Source organism: Scyliorhinus torazame, chromosome 18, assembly GCF_047496885.1.
Source record: "Scyliorhinus torazame isolate Kashiwa2021f chromosome 18, sScyTor2.1, whole genome shotgun sequence".
Classification (NCBI taxonomy): domain Eukaryota; kingdom Metazoa; phylum Chordata; class Chondrichthyes; order Carcharhiniformes; family Scyliorhinidae; genus Scyliorhinus; species Scyliorhinus torazame.
This window is the reverse complement of record NC_092724.1, coordinates 15,946,630-15,963,592: the sequence shown is the minus strand read 5'-3', so window position 1 is coordinate 15,963,592 and position 16,963 is coordinate 15,946,630.

The following is a 16,963-nucleotide window of genomic DNA, read 5'->3' as shown; positions in this document are numbered from 1 at the left end:
CAACGCAACTTAATCCCAATCTCAAGCCCAGTACAGACCTAAAATCATTCCATACATTTGTACAGAGAGGACTACCAACAACGTGCTCAGAGTATGATTAAGCCTTCAAGGTCTCCCAAGAAAAACAGAGGAAAGGAGCTAGAGCTACCAGAAGTAACTATATGATAACAAAGGTTCAGGGTCCAATGCTGGTTCCATATTTCCCCGGTGCACGCTGAGTTCCCATCAGTAAGGAAGAGAAGGTTCATGACCTCGAAGAGACAGGTACCAGGGGTAGTTGTCTCTATGGACGTGGAGAAGGCTTTTGACTGGGTGGAGTGGCAGTACCTGTTTGAGATTTTGGGATGGTTTGGGTTTAGACCGGGGTTTGTGGCGTGGGTGCGTCTGTTGTACGTGGCTCCGGTGGCGAGTGTGCGGACAAACAAGAAGAGTTCAGGGAGCTTTGGGTTGCACAGAGGAACGAGGCAGGGGTGTCCACTGTCGTCGCTGATGTTCGCGCTGGCGATAGAGCCCTTGGTGATGGCCCTTACGGGGTCAGTAGAGTGACAGGGGATTGTGAGGGGGAGTGGGGGACACCGGGTGTCGCTGTACGCAGAAGACCTGCTGTTGTTCGTGTTGGACCCATTGGAGAGTGTTGGGGGGGGGGGGAATTATTGACATACTAGGAAGGTTTGGGGCCTTCTCGGGCTATAAGCTGAACATTGGGAAGAGTGAGGTTTTCCGGTGAATCACGGTGCCAGTCTAGGAGTGTTGCCATTTAGGGTAGCCAGGGGCAGGTTTAGGTATTTGGTGGTCCAGGTAACAGGGGAGTGGGCGAAGATGCACAAATGGAACCTGACAAAGTTGGTGGAGGAGGTTAGGGAGGAATTTAGGAGGTGGGCTCCATTACACCTGACACTAGCGGGGAATGAACTGCCAAGGTTCCTGTTTGTACTCCAGACCCTCCCGATCTTCATTCCAAAGGCCATTTTCCCCAAAACCTGATGCAGTGATTTCAGAGTTTATATGGGCGGGGTGAAGAACGCCCTGTTTCAGAGGCAGAGGCAGAAAGGAGTATTGGTGTTACCAAATCTGTTGTACTACTACTGGGTGGTGACTGCGGGGAAGGTGAGGCGGTGGTGGGAAGGAGAGGGGTTGAAGTGGGTTAGGATGGAGGAGGAGTCATGTAGGGGGTCCAGCCTGAGGGCCATGGTGACAGCGGCGCTTCCACCGACGCCGAGGAGGTACACGGTGGGCCCGATGGTACAGTCCACCATTAGGGTGTGGAACCAGTTGAGGAGGCATTTTAGGATGGAAGGGAGGTTGGTGCTAACAGTGCTGTGTGGGTTTAAGTCGGGGGAGACGGATGGCATGTATAGGAGGTGGAGAGAGGCGGGGCTGGTGAGGGCGAGGGATTTATGTCTGGAGGAGAGGTTTGCAAGGCTGGAAGAGCTGCCGGAGAGGGTAGAGTTGGCAAAGGGAAGTGAGTTCAGGTATATGCAACTGAGGGATTTTGTGCAGAAGGAATGGATGAAGATCAAAGTCTTTTGTTGCCTTTGTTACAAGATGTACACAAAATGTTGCCTTTGTTACAAGTTCCAATGATTTCTGGTTTAATGCTCTCTCCAACATTATAATTACTGTTAGGGGGGGTCTGTGAACTACCAGCATTTTTTGAACCCTTGCTATTTCTAATCTCCACTCATACTGATTCAACCTCCTGGTTTTCTGAGTCAAGATCCTTTCTCACAAAGTCCATATGCAGTCCTTCGTTATCAGGGCTACCCCTCCTCCTTTTCAGTCTTTTGGAAATGTTGTGTACCCTGGAATATTTATTTTCCATTCTTGGTCACCTTATAACCATGTTTCCGTAATGGTCACTAAATCTAAACAAGTTATCAGTATTTGTGCCTTGAGCTTATCTATCGCATTATAGAAGTTTTGTGCATGTGGATAGAGAGATTCCAATTTTTTAAAAGAACTATTCCCTGCATGGACCTTACACTCCAATACGCTATTGTGTTAAACTCTTCATGTTCCATTCAGCTTGTCTTTACCCACATTAATAGACTTTTGTTATTGCCTCAATTTTAATCTTTAATTTTGAAATCTCTCTTCATTTGAAATCTCCTCCCCCTCTGTTAGCTCAAAGCTTTTTTTTTTGTCCTCTAACCCTATTTGCTGATGTACTTTTATATTTGTGCCCTCTGTTGCTTCCTGTTTCATCCTGGCTACCATTTCCAATATTATCCTGTACTGTTGCCTAATTCTTTCTCTTTAATTTCGGTTCACTTGATCCCCTCCCTCACTATTTTGTCCAAAGCACTCTCTACAGCCCCAGTTATACGATTCTGAGGGATATGGAGCAAATGGAGTTAATATCCAGGTCAGCCACGGTCTAACCCGAATGGCAAAGCAGACTCAAGGGATTGAATGTTCTCCTCCCATTCCCATATCTGACCTGGGAACGCCAAGTGTTGGCGCATGTACAGCATCCTCTGGAAACGTACCTTTGACGGATAGCGGAAACTCTCAAAACGGCCCACCCCATCCCGCCTACGCCCCTGCCAAATCCCGCTGGCATTACTCGCGATTTAATGGTCCCATGCCACTCAGTTTTCTATAAACTGCTACTTCCCAATGCATATCCTTTACGTACACAAAATAAGACTAGATTTCCTGTAACTGTGCTGTACGTGTTGTCTGAGAGACGTGCAGGAAACGTATGCAGACATTAACTTTACAATAATAAAAAGGAAGAAGAAAATGTCATTAAAAATAGTCCAGGCCAAAACCTCCGCCAGAATAGTTCAGCACAGGAGGTCATTCAGCCTACCTGGCCCACACTCTCTTCATATCCCTGTCTTTTCGTTTGTCCTTCAATTATCTGTCCAGTTCTCACTTGAAGGCTACTCTGTCAGGCATCCCTTCCAGTCCCTCTAAGACACGAGTATTCCTCTAATTCTGGACATTTGAACATCTCTGATGTAAATCCCTCCACCTTTGGTGGTCGTGCCTTCTGTCACGGACCCCTAAGCTCTGGAATACCTCCCCGCCCTCTTTGAAGATGCGCCTGAAAACCTACCTTTCTCGGCTAAGCTTTGGCCGCTGCTTAAATACTTCCTTATGTGGCTCAGTGTCAGACCTTATGTGGTAAAGCCCCATCACCCTGTGGAAAGTCTTGGGCCATTTTACTATGTTCCGAGCAAGATAGAAAAATCCTATCCACTCATTGCACAGCAGTAATTTTCATTAGATCGTCCGTGGTTCGTTTTCCAGTCACCTTTCGCGTGTGCCCTTTCGTTATCGATCCCTTAGCCACTGGGAGCAGTTTCTCCAACTTCCATGAATTTTCACCACCTCTTATAAGATCTCCTTCTGGCTTTCTCTGCTCTAAGCGGAACAACCCCGGCTTCTCCCGTTTGCCGACACAACTCTAATCCCTCATCTTTGGAACCATTCAGGAAAGCATGGTGGTGCAGTGGCTAGCATTGCTGCCTACGGCGCTGAGGACCTGGGTTCGAATCCTGGCCCTGGGTCACTTTCCGTGTGGAGTTTGCACGTTCTCCCCGTGTCTGCGTGGGTTTCACCCACAACTCAAAAGATGTGCAGAGTAGGTGGATTGGCCACGCTAAATTGCCGCTTAATTGGAACAAAATAATTGGATAATCTAAATTTATTTAAAAACAAATAATCTTTGGAACCATTCAGGTAACTCTATCCTGCATCTTCGCCAAAAGTCTTTGCTCCTTCCTAAAGCAGGGCTTGCTGGAATTGAATGCAGTCTCCCCAGCTCCGGCTGACCTTGTGTGAATCCCAAGCCCACATTCAGTCAAACTATTCCAACTCCACAAAATGGTTGTGTATGTGCAAATGCTAAACATAACTATTCCATTTGGACCAGAAGATGTAAGTTGAGAGACCCAGTGTGTACAGAGATTTTTTTGAGGCTCTACTTTTCTCAAAAATTCAATCGGAGGTTGAGGCGGACACAGGCAAGGTCAGCACGTATCGCCCGCTCCTTGCTCCGCTTCAGAAGGTGGTGTCGAGTCACCATCTTAGTCCTTGTGGTGTAGGCCCACACAGTGTTGTCAGTGAGGGAGTTCCAAGATTTTGACCCAGCAACCGTGAAGGAATGATGATGTATTCCCAAGTTGGGATGGTGTGTGACTTGGAGGTGAACCTGGGATCTGGTGCTCTTGTCATTCTTGCTGGTGGAGGTCACAGGTTTAGGGGATTCTAGTAAAGGAGACTTGGGCGGGGTACACTGTACCTGACACTGGCGGGAGGGCCCAGGTTGTTAAGATGAACCTGTTGCCGAGATTCCTGTTTGTATTCCAGACCCTCACGATCTTAATCCCCGAGGCCTTCTTCCGGTAATTGGACGTAACGATCTCGGGGTTTATATGGGTGGGGAAGGTACCAAGGGTAAAGAGAGGCAGAGGCAGAAAGGGAGGCTGGATCTACCAAACCTGCTGCATTACTACTGGGCGACGGACGTGGAAAAGGTGAGGGTGGTGTGACGGGGAGGGGTTAGATGGAAGAGGAGTCCTGTAGAGGACCTAGCCTGAGGGCCATGGTGGTGGCATTGCTTCCGCTGGAGCCATGGAGGAACACAGTGAGCCCGGTGATGCAGACCACGATCAGGGTGTGGAACCAGTTGAGAAGACACTTAAAAAAAAAATATATATATTTTATTAAAGTTTTCAAACAGACTTTTTCCACTTTACAAATCAACATTAAAAATAGCACAACTGATAAATAACATTATTTAAATAAAATAGTGAACTAACAAAGTAACAGAAAATAGTGCTCCCCCCCCCCCCCCCCCCCACCGCTGCTGCTGACTATTTTCCCTTAACGTTCCGCGAGATAGTCAAGGAACGGTTGCCACCGCCTGGAGAACCCCTGAGCCGATCCTCAGCGCAAATTTCATTCGTTCCAGTTTTATGAACCCTGCCATATCGTTTATCCAGGCCTCCACGCCGGGGGGTTTCGCTTCCTTCCACATGAGTAAGATCCTTCGCCGGGCTATCAGGGACGCAAAGGCCAGAATATCGGCCTCTTTCGCCTCCTGCACTCCCGGCTCTTCCGCTACCCAAAATATAGCTAACCCTCAGCCTGGCTTGACCCGGACCTTCGCCACCTTTGAGATCACCTTTGCCACTCCCCTCCAGTACCCATCCAGTGCCGGACACGACCAGAACATGTGTGTGTGGTTCGCCGGCTTCCCAAGCACCTCCCGCACCTGTCCTCCACTCCAAAGAACCTGGTCAGTCTTGCTCCCGTCATATGTGCTCTGTGTAGAACCTTAAATTGTATCAGGCTAAGCCTGGCACACGAGGACGAGGAATTTACCCTACTTAGGGCATCAGCCCACAGCCCCTCCTCAATCTCCTCCCCCAGCTCTTCTTCCCATTTTCCCTTCAGCTCCTCTACCAGCGCCTCCCCCTCGTCTCTCATCTCCTGATATATTTCGGACACTTTGCCCTCCCCGACCCATACCCCGGAAATCACTCTATCCTGGATCCCCTGTGTCGGGAGCAGCGGAAATTCCCTCACCTGTTGCCTCGTAAACGCCCTCACTTGCATGTTTCTAAAATTATTCCCGGGGGGCAACTCATACATTTCCTCCAGCGCTCCCAGGCTCGCAAACGTCCCATCAATAAACAAATCTCTCAGTCTCCTAATTCCTGCCCGTTGCCAGCTCTGGAACCCTCTGTCCATCTTTCCTGGGACAAACCTATGGTTGTTCCTGATCGGGGACCACACCGAGGCACCCGTCACCCCCCTGTGTTGCCTTCACTGTCCCCAGATCCTTAAGGTTGCCACCACCACTGGGTTTGTGGTATACCTTTTCGGGGAGAGTGGCAGCGGCGCTGTCACCAGCGCCTTTAGGCTCGTTCCCTTACAGGACGCCATCTCCAGCCTCTTCCACGCCACCCCCTCTCCCTCCCGCATCCACTTACAAACCATCGCCACATTGGCGGCCCAGTAGTAGTCATCCAGGTTCGGCAACGCCAGTCCCCCTCTGTCCCTGCTACGCTGCAGGAACCCCCTCCTTACCCTCGGGGTCTTCCCTGCCCACACAAAACTCATAACGCTCCTGTCTATTTTCTTGAGAAAGGCCTTCGTGATCAGGATGGGGAGACATTGAAACACGAAAAGAAACCTTGGGAGAACCATCATTTTTACTGCCTGCACTCTGCCCGCCAGTGAGAGCGGCAGCATATCCCACCTCTTGAAATCCTCCTCCATCTGCTCCACCAGCTACGTCAGATTAAGTTTGTGTAGAGTTCCCCAGCTCCTAGCTACCTGAATCCCCAAATATCGGAAGCTCCTTTCCACTCTACTTAACAGCAGGGCGTCTATTCCTCTTCCCTGGACCCCAGGCTGTATTACGAAAAGCTCACTCTTCCCCATATTTAGCCTGTATCCCGAAAAATCTCCAAACTCCCTCAATATCTGCATAACCTCTGTCATCCCCTCTACAGGGTCCGCAACATATAGCAGTAAGTCATCTGCATAGAGTGACACTCGATGTTCCTCTCCCCCTCTAACCACCCCCCTCCATTTCTTAGAGTCTCTCAGCGCTATGGCCAGTGGTTCAATTGCCAACGCGAACAGTAATGGGGACAGGGCACCCCTGCCTTGTTCCCCTATGTAACCAAAAATACTCCGATCTTTGCCGGTTTGTGACTACACTTGCCACTGGGGCCCCATATAGGAGTCTGACCCAACTGACAAACCCCTCCCCGAACCCAAACCTCCTCAACACCTCCCATAGATACTCCCACTCTACCCTATTGAATGCCTTCTCTGCATCCATCGCCACCACTATCTCTGCCTCCCCCTCCGCTGGGGGCATCATTATCACCCCCAACAGCCGTTGCACGTTGACATTCAGTTGTCTCCCCTTTACAAACCCTGTCTGGCCTTCATGCACCACCCCCGGGACACAATCCTCTATCCCCGTCGCCAGCACTTTTGCCAGCAGCTTGGCGTCTACATTTAGGAGTGAGATAGGCCTATATGACCCGCATTGCGGCGGATCTTTAACCCGATTCAGGATTAGTGATATCGTCTCCTCCGACATTGTCGGGGGTAGTGTCCCCCCTTCTCTGGCCTCGTTAAAGTTTCTTGCCAGCAGCGGGGCCAACAAGTCCACATATTTCCTGTAAAATTCCACCGGGAACCCATCTGGTCCCGGGGCCTTCCCTGCCTGCATATTCCCCAGCCCTTTAGTCACCTCATCCACCTCAATTGGCGCCCCCAGACCTGCCACCTCCTGCTCCTCCACCCTCGGGAACCTTAGTTGGTCCAGAAATTGTTGCATTCCCTCTTTTCCCTCCGGGGGGTTGGGACTTATATAGCCTCTCATAAAAGGTCTTAAACACCTCATTTACCTTCCCTGCTCTCCGCTCCGTAGTTCCCGTTTCATCCCTGACTCCCCCAATCTCCCTCGCCGCTATCCTCTTGCGAAGTTGGTGGGCCAGCAGCCGGCTTGCCTTCTCCCCATACTCGTATCTCATCCCCTGTGCCTTCCTCCACTGTGCCTCTGCCTTTCCTGTGGTCAGCAGGTCAAACTCCGTCTGAAGTCTTCGCCTCTCTCTATATAGTCCTTCGTCCGGGGCCTCCGCATATCTTTTATCCACCCTCAAAATCTCCCCCACTCATCTCTCCCTTTCTTTGCCCTCTTGTTTCTCCTTGTAAGCTCTAATGGAGATCAACTCTCCCCTAACCACCGCCTCCCATACTACCCCCACCTGGACCTCACCATCGTCATTGGCCTCGAGGTACCTCTCAATACATCCCCGCACCCTTCCACAGACCCCCTCATCCGCCAATAGTCCCACATGCAGTCACCAGAGTGGGCGCTGTTCCCTCTCCTCTCCTAATTCCAGATCCACCCAGTGCGGGGCATGGTCTGAAACGGCTATGGCCGGGTACTCCGTTTCTGCCACCTTTGAGATCAGTGCCCTGCTCAAAACAAAGAAATCTATCCGGGAGTATACCTTGTGGACATGGAAGAAAAAGGAGAACTCTTTGGCCAACGGCCTAGCAAATCTCCACGGATCCACTCCCCCCATTTGCCCCATGAACCCCCTAAGCACCTTGGCCGCTGCCGGCCTTCTGCCGGTCCTGGATCTAGACCGGTCTAGCCCTGGATCCAGCAGTGTTGAAATCCCCCCCCATTACCAGGCTTCCCACCTCCAGGTCCGGGATACATTCCAGCATCCGCTTCATAAATCCCACATCATCCCAATTCGGGGCATATACATTTACCAGCACGACCGCCTTTCCCTGCAATCTACCACTCACCATCATGTATCTACCCGTTATCCACCACTATATTCCTAGCCTCGAATGACACCCGTTTCCCCACCAATATCGCCACCCCCCTATTTTTCGCGTCCAACCCTGAGTGGAACACCTGTCCCACCCATCCTTTCCTTAACCTAACCTGATCCGCCACCTTCAGATGCGTCTCCTGAAGCATGACTACATCCGCCTTCAGTCTTTTTAAGTGCGCGAACACTCGGGCCCTCCTAATTGGTCCATTCAGATTCAGGCCTCTCACATTCCACGTGATCAGCCGGATTGGGGGGCCACCCGCCCCCCCCCCCCGCCGACTAGCCATCCCCTGTTCTAGGTCAGCCCCCCGTCCGGGTCCCGCGCACCCACCCATCCCCCAGGCGGCGCCTTCCCGTCCCGACCACCTCTCCTCTTGCCAGCTCCCCCTCGCTCTCAGCAGCAGCAACCCAGTTGATCCCACCCCCACCCCCGCTAGATCCCCATCTAGCATGGTTACTCCCCCCATGGTGCTTCCGAAAGTCAGCTAACTCTAACTGACCCCAGCTTCCCCCGTTCTCTCCTTGACCCCCCTGTCCGTGGAACTCTCTTCCTTCCTGCGCCTATCTTCCCGCCATCATCTCCATAGCACGGGAGAAACCCCGCACTTTCCTATCCGCCCCGCCCCCTATGGCGCAGCTCCCCCATTCCCCATCCCCCCTCTCAGTCCCTTTTTCCACCGTCGCCCACACATCTCCGTGTACCCCCATCAAGAGGAGAAAAATTCCCTGTCTATCGTTTCGATGCTATAACCCTCCCCTTCCCCAATTTACACTTCTGTGCATCAACCTCGTTGTCTCCCCCCCCAACATCAGTCCCTCAGTTCTAGTCCAGTTTCTCTTCTTGGATGAAGGTCCATGCCTCATCCGCAGTTTCGAAGTAGTAGTGCTTGCCCTGGTGCGTGACCCACAATCGCGCCGGCTGCAGCATCCCAAATTTTATTTTCTTCCCGTGAAGCACCGCCTTGGCCCAATTAAAGCTCGCCCTCCTTCTTGCCACCTCCGCACTCCAGTCCTGATACACTCGTATCACCGCATTCTCCCACCTGCTACTCCGTACCTTCTTGGCCCAGCTCAAGACAGCCTCTCTGTCCGTGAAGCGGTGAAATCTCACCACTATCGCCGGTTCAATCCCGGCTCTGGGTCACTGTCCGTGCGGAGTTTGCACATTCTCCCCGTGTCTGCGTGGGTCTCACCCCCACAACCCAAAGATGTGCAGGGCAGGTGGATTGGCCACGCCAAATTGCCACTCAATTGGAAAAAATGAATTGGGTACTCGAAATTGATTTTTTAAAAAATTGTGGGGGTAGAGGTCAGGCTGGACCCAATGGTGGCAATGTTTGGGGTATTGGAAAAGCCGGATTTGATATAGGGGAAGGGGGCTGTGTCGTGGTCTTCGCCTCTCTAATTGCCCGGCGAAGGATACTGTTGGATTGGCGGTGGGCAAAGCCGTCGGGGGTGGCGGCCTGGCTGGGGGTCCAGCATGACTTCCTTCGGCTGGGAAAGATCAAGTTTGAGGTGAGGGGATGAGTGGAGGACGTTGAGGCAGGGTGGGCGCTCTTCATGAGAATGTCTGAGGAACTATTTGTCGCCGGGGGTGGGGGGGTGCAAAGGGGGAAAACTACAAATTGTGAACTGTGGGGGTGTTGATCATGTCATCAATATTTTTGTATTTTTGAATATGTTTGGAGTAAAAGACATTTTTTAAAAAAAGCAAAGGAAACTTGGCATGTTGTTGGAATTGGAAACCTGTACATGGTACACATCTGCCTCCACAGTGGTGGATGGAGCGAATGTATCAATTGAGCAGTTACACCCCTGCTCTTTTTCAAAGTAACACCATGAAATTGGTTACAGCGGGGCAGCAAGGGGGTGCAGTGGTTAGCACAGCTGCCTCAGGGCGCCGAGGTCCCAGGTTCGATCCCGGCTCTGGGTCACTGTCTGTGTGGAGTTTGCACATTCTCCCCGTGTTTGCGTGGGTTTCGCCCCCACAGCCCAAAGATGTGCAGGGTAGGTGGATTGGCCACGCTAAATTGCCCCTTAATTGGGGGAAAAAAAAATGAATTGGACACTCTTAATTTAATTTTTTTTTAAATTTAAGAAATTGGTTACATCCACCGGAGGGACCAGATGGAGCCATGGTTTACCATCTCGTCCAAAAGACAGCACCTTACTCACTCAAAATTTGCACTTTAGTCTCTGGGGTGTGGCTCGAACGAACAACTCTCTGACCCAGAGGCAAGAATACAATCCACTGAGGGGCAGTTTTGCACCTACTTAAAATAGCAGCCTCTTTACTTCTGAAAGCATTGGCCTCAAAACGAAATATCGATTTCTGCAAAAACAGCCCAAAATTGAGCACTAAAGCGGCAGAGTGGTTAGCACTGCTGCCTCACAGCGCCAGGGACCTGGGCTTGATTCCGGCCTTGGGCGACTGTCTATGTACAGTCTGCACGTTCGCCCCGTGTGTACGTGGGTTTCCTCTGGGTGCTCCGGTTTCCTCCCACAATCCGAAGATGTGCGGGTTAGGTGGATTGGCCGTGCTAAATTCCCCTTTAAGTGTCCAAGGATGTGCAGGTTAGGTGTGGCCCTCGGTAAGGTAGTCTTTCAGACGGTTGGTTCAGACTCGATGGGTCGAATGGCCACCTTCTGCACTGCAGGGATTGTATGGCTGCTGCAGTCAGCAAAAGAAGTCACTCGGGCCGGGGGAGGAATATCATTAAGCAGGAAACACGAGGAAGCTGGATGGTTCTTGAAACTTCTGACTCCCCGTACAATCTGTGGGGTCTCTCTCTCTTCACTTTAACCTCCATTGGGAGATGAATTCAAGCTTAAAAAAAAACTGGGGGGAAATTCCTGAAAGATAGAGGACCGTGAAATTCCTGTGGTTTGTTAGGCGGCCCTGCCTTCATCAACCTCGAAACCACAGAGTGCGTTTTTCATTCCATCAGCTTGATATCTGAAGAATATTTATAGTGTCACAGAACGATACATGGAAGGAGGACAATTGATCCATTACATCTGCCTCAGGTTTTGGACAGACTTGTCCCATTTCCCCCGCTCTGCCCTCCAGTCCTGAAAACATTTCCCTGCGATTATTCATCCAATTCTCTTTTGAAAGTTGCTACCGAATCTCGTTCATTCCCAATCGCAAGAGCTTGCGGTGTGTAAAAAAAAAAGATCCTCTCTGCTCGGATTGTTTTGCCAAACACCTTAAACCCATGTCCTCTGATGACTGAACCTGACAACTCCCACACCATTTTCAGTAGATAAAGCACCCCTTTAAGTCAACATCACTCACACCCTTCCTATCTTTCATCACTTCTATTGAATCTCCCCATAACGATGAGTTCATAGAATCATAGACTTTAGGGTGCAGTAGGAGGCCATTCGGCCCATCGAGTCTGCACCGGCTCTTGGAAAGATCACCCCCACTTAAGCCCACACCTCCACCGTAACCCCACCTAATCCTTTTGGACACGAAGGTGCAATTTAGCATGGCCAATCCACCTAACCTGCGCATCTCTGAACTGTGGGAGGAAACCGGAGCACACGGAGGAAACCCAGGCACACACGGGGAGAACGTGCAGACTTCGCACAGACAGTGACCCAAGCCGGGAATCGAACCTGGGACCCTGGAGCTGTGAAGCAACTGTGCTAACCACTGTGCCACCATGCCCCCCCCCCCCCCCCCCCCCTCCCCGTGATTCAAGGTATTCAGCAGCTGGTTTGTCATTAATCACCTGCGAGATTTGCCTTTTTAAAGGATTCAAAGTGGGAGCAATATCAAATGCTTAATTATTAAAACATGCACAAGACACAAACCGTTATCGGGAAGAGGACACAGACCGTGAGGGGTAACCGTTGCATTGCCCTGAAGATCTGAAGCTGTGTCGCCATCCTGGGGCCACCTATGGCACTACAAGCCAATATTCTGTTTAATCTCCAACAGAAAAAACCCCGGGTCCCGGGTGTAGTGGCTGTAGAATCATAGAATCCCTTTCAGCCCATCGAGTCTGCACCAGCCCTCTGAAAGAGCACCCTACCTAGGCCCACTACCCTATCCTGTAACCCCCCCACTTAACCTGCACATCTTTGGACACTTTGGACATGGGGGAGGCAGTGGCACAGTGGCATTGTCACTGAACTAGTAAACCAGAAACCCAGGGTTCATTTCCCGCCACTGCAGATGGTGAAATTTGAATTCAATAACAATCTGGAATTAAAAGTCTAATAATGAAAAATTAAAATCGCTTGTCACAAGTAGACTTCAAATGAAGTTACTGTGAAAAGCCCCTAGTCGCCACATTCCGGCGCCTGTTCAGGGAGGCCGGTATGGGAATTGAACCGCGCTGCTGGCCTGCCTTGGTCTGCTTTCAAAGCCAGCGATTTAGCCCTGTGCTAAACCAGCCCCTATGACCATGAAACCATTGCTGATTGTTGTAAAAAAAAAAAAATCTGGTTCGCTAATGAAGGAAATCTGCCGTCCTTACCTGGTCTGGCCCCCATGTGACTCCACAGCAATGTGGTTGACTCTTAACTGCTCCATCAAGGGTAATTAGGGATGGGCAATAAATGCTGGCCCAGCCAGCGACACCCACATCTCATGAACGAATAAAAAGAATCTAAGGGGCAATTTTAGCATGGCTAATACCAAAACTGCTTTAGTCAAACACATTTTAGTATAAACACCGCCTTTACGCACACTACAGGCAAATAGTCACTCGATAGTGCAGAACCCGAGTATTGCTGAGAAAAGACATTTTGTCAAAGCTTTTCATCTTGCACTCATTAGGACAGATGTAAGAATACCAAATTTGAAAGGGGGCAGGAATTTATATTGCACGCGATAAAGGACTCTGATTGGTCCAGGCACTGCCATGGAGAAAGCAGCAAATGGCTGTCCTGACGAGTGCAAGTCAAAAACTTTGACAGCACGTGCCTCTACACAGGTAAATGCAGTTCATAGCTGTATATTTTACTGACCACTGGTTAGGATCTGCAATGCACTGCCTGATAAGGTTGGTGCACATAGATTCAGCGGTAGCTTTCAAAAGGAATTGGATAATAACTTGGAAGGGGAAATGGGTAAAGAGTGGGGGCCTGGGGCTGACTGAATTGCCTTTCGAAAGAGCCAGCGAAGGCTCGATGAGCCAAATGGTCTCCTTCTGCGCTGTGCAGTTCCATGATTTCTTGAACATTGAGCACCAATCATGCAGCACTCAAGGGTCAAAGATCTCGGCTTTTCATTGACCACCTTACCAGCAAATGCACAAAATGGTTAAAGTCGATATGCGTATATCGTGCGAACACTAATATCGGGATTGCACGCTCAACAACTGTGTCCACTATTTATTTCTTATTCACTATGCAGAAAAGCACTTAGCCGTATGTGACTTGTGGTTATAGTATTGGACAGCGCTCCACAGTTGATGCAGTATAGGATACAGCTACAAATGAGCATCAGTGGCTTCAATTTGTGACAATATATCACAAAACCACTCAGTCTATTTTTAACGGTGTCAATTATGAACCAGTAATGTACCATTGCCAGGCGGAGTATTCTAGCTTAGTTGTGTGGAACGATCAGAGAAACCTTGGCTTTTTGTGACATCCTCAGGAGGGTTACGACTCCAAAGGTGGATTGGCCAACATTAATATCGATCTTTAACAGAGGAAAATGTCCAATGGGATTTCTCAAAGAGTATTACAAATTAAGTTTTGGCCCAAAGCTGGGTAAGAGGATATTAAGACAGGTGACACCAAGTTCGGAGTGCCCCAAGGGAGCGAGGAGGAGGCATTTAAACAGGGAATTTCTGAGCTCCGTGCCCAGGTTGCCTAAGGCACTGTTGCCAGTGGAGAAGTGATTAAAAATCGGGATGTACAAGAGGCCAAAATTAGAGGAACACAGATATCTCGCGAGGCTGGGAGACACTGCGGAGGGATTTCAAAAACAAGAATGAGAATTTTATAATCGAGGCATCGGAACATAGAGAATAGGAGCAACGGGCCATTCGGCCCTTCGAGCCTGCTCTGCCATTCACCATGATGGCGGATCCTCTATCTCAGCTCTATACTCCCGCACTCGCCCCATAGCGCCCCCCCCCATCATCTCATTGAGTGGCAGTGGAGCACGCTTGATGGGCTAAATGGCCTCCTCCTGTCCCTAGGCAGTTTACAGTCATTTCCTCCACAGTTCCTATCTTCATACAACCAACAAACTATTCAAAATAAAAACAAAACACTCCTAGGACTTCTTCCCCCCCAGGAGTTGCTCGCAGCAAAATCCAGATTAATCTTCAATTTCTGTAATCCCATGACAGGGGAAGCAGTGGTGTAGTGGTAATTGTCATGTTCTGTAAGCTGGCCGAAGTGAATGATAATCTACAAAAAATAATTTATTAGAGAACAAACTGCATGGTAAGATAACTAGGATAAATTAACTAACAAACAACTAACACTAAACAACTCTCGTGGTAACTGCTGCAAATACGTCCATCTCCCAGCACGACCAACTCCCAACTCCTCAGTCACATGGTGATGTGGTGGGTTTGCAATGCTGGGGGTTGTGCATAACATTGTGTACAAACTTACATTATGCATATTATCACAGTCACATCAGAGGCCTAGGTTTATGCTGGGGACAAATCCCATCATTTAAAAAAAATGAATTAGAGTACCCACTTCATTTTTTCCAAGGGGCAATTTAGCGTGGCCAATCCACCTAGCTTGCACATTTTTGGGTTGTGGGGGCGAAACCCATGCAAACACGGACAAATCCCATCATGGAGCCGATGAAATTTAAATTAGAAGTAATAAATCTGGAATTGTGGAGTTTGCACATTCTCCCCATGTTTGCGTGGGTTTCGCACGGCTGCCTCACGGCGCCGAGATCCCAGGTTTGATCCCGGCTCTGGGTCACTGTCCATGTGGAGTTTGCACATTCTCCCCGTGTTTGCGTGGGTTTCACCCCCCACAACCCAAACATGTGCAGGCTAGGTGGATTCGCCAGGCTAAAGTGCCCCTTAATTGGAAAAAAAATGTATTGGGTACTCTAAATTTATTTAAAAAAAGCATTGTGACAGAGAAAGAAATAATCACAACAAAGTTTTCCGTTCAAAGACCTCCGTCACCGTAGCAAACTAACCTTCCGACCTGGACGCATCTGTTAGTAGGCTGACTGCTGGCACTGCAGCCAAAAAGCATTGAAGTGTACCTCAAGTCTATTCATCCCACTTTCCAACATTCAGCTGGGATGAGACACATTTGATGCAGACCGAAAGCAAAATGGTTAAATGTTGCCAGGAGAAAGCATGTTCACTAATTCATTTCACGGATTTCAGTCCCGCTCGCAAAGTGGCTCAGGTATGCTTGCTAGAAGCTACATATGTTCATATGGAGGGGCCTGCTGTCCTCTGCAAGCAAAAGGAACATGTCCAGTCAGTGTGTCTTTTTTGAACACAACAAAAGCATGGGACAATCATCCCCTGGTGCATTCGCCATGGCAATCAGAGTCAATTTGTCACAAATCAGCACCCTTTTCCCGTGAGTATAATTTGTATTTTCATAGGATGTGGGTGTCGCTGGCTGGCCCAGCATTTAATGCCCATCCCTAATTGTCCTTGTTCAGAGTCAAGTCTATATTTTTTTTACATTTAAATAAATAAATTTAGAGTACCCAATTTTTTTTGTCCAATTAAGGGGCAATTTAGCGTGGCCAATCCACCTACCCTGCACATCTTTACCTTGTGGGGGTGATATCTATGCAGACACGGGGAGAATGTGCAAACTCCACACGGACAGTGACCCGAGGCCAGGATTGAACCCGGATCCTTGGCACTGTGAGGCAGCAGTACTAACCACTACGCCATCCGCAGGATCAACCATATTGCTTTGAGTTTGGAGTTAAATGTAGGCCAGACCAGGCAAGGACAGCAGGTTTCCTTCCCAAAAGGACTTTAAGTGAACGACAATCGACAATAGTTTTGTGGTTATCAGACTTTTAATTCCAGATTCCCTTTGAAATTTGGCATTCTTGCATTTGTCCTAATGAGAGCAAGATGAAAAGCTTTGACAGCTTTCTTTTCCCCAAGCAATGCTCACTAATTGCCCGAGTTCATATTATTTGGTTTTAGTTACCAAGAGAGGTTGCACATCCCTGAGAGCAAATATGCAATCATCGCTTTCTCACAGAAGAAATGCGACTGTACAATGGTGGTATGAGCAACGGTTACAAGAAATTAGGCAGTCAACGTTTAAAGAGCAAAGTACATATTGAGAATGACACCATAGAAAAATTCAGGAGGAATTTACAAGCCAAAATATTTCAAACAAGGCAAATGGGAAATTCAGAGAATGGTTAAAATAACTCATGGTTTCATAGCTTTCGATCCATAAGAACAGCTGGGCCTTCAATTTGAGAATTTTCTCACCTTTTCCCAGAGATTCCAGACGATTGCTGGGGTACAGTTTCGCGGTTAGCAGGCCTGCACTGGAGTGCCAATTCTTCATCTGCCAGCCTTGACACCATCCAACTGCAGAAGCCGTCACAGCCAATCCCCACCCTGTCCTCTTGCACTTTGCAATTGGGTAACGACCCTGAACAAGGATCCTAGGTGATTTTCTTCTTCCCC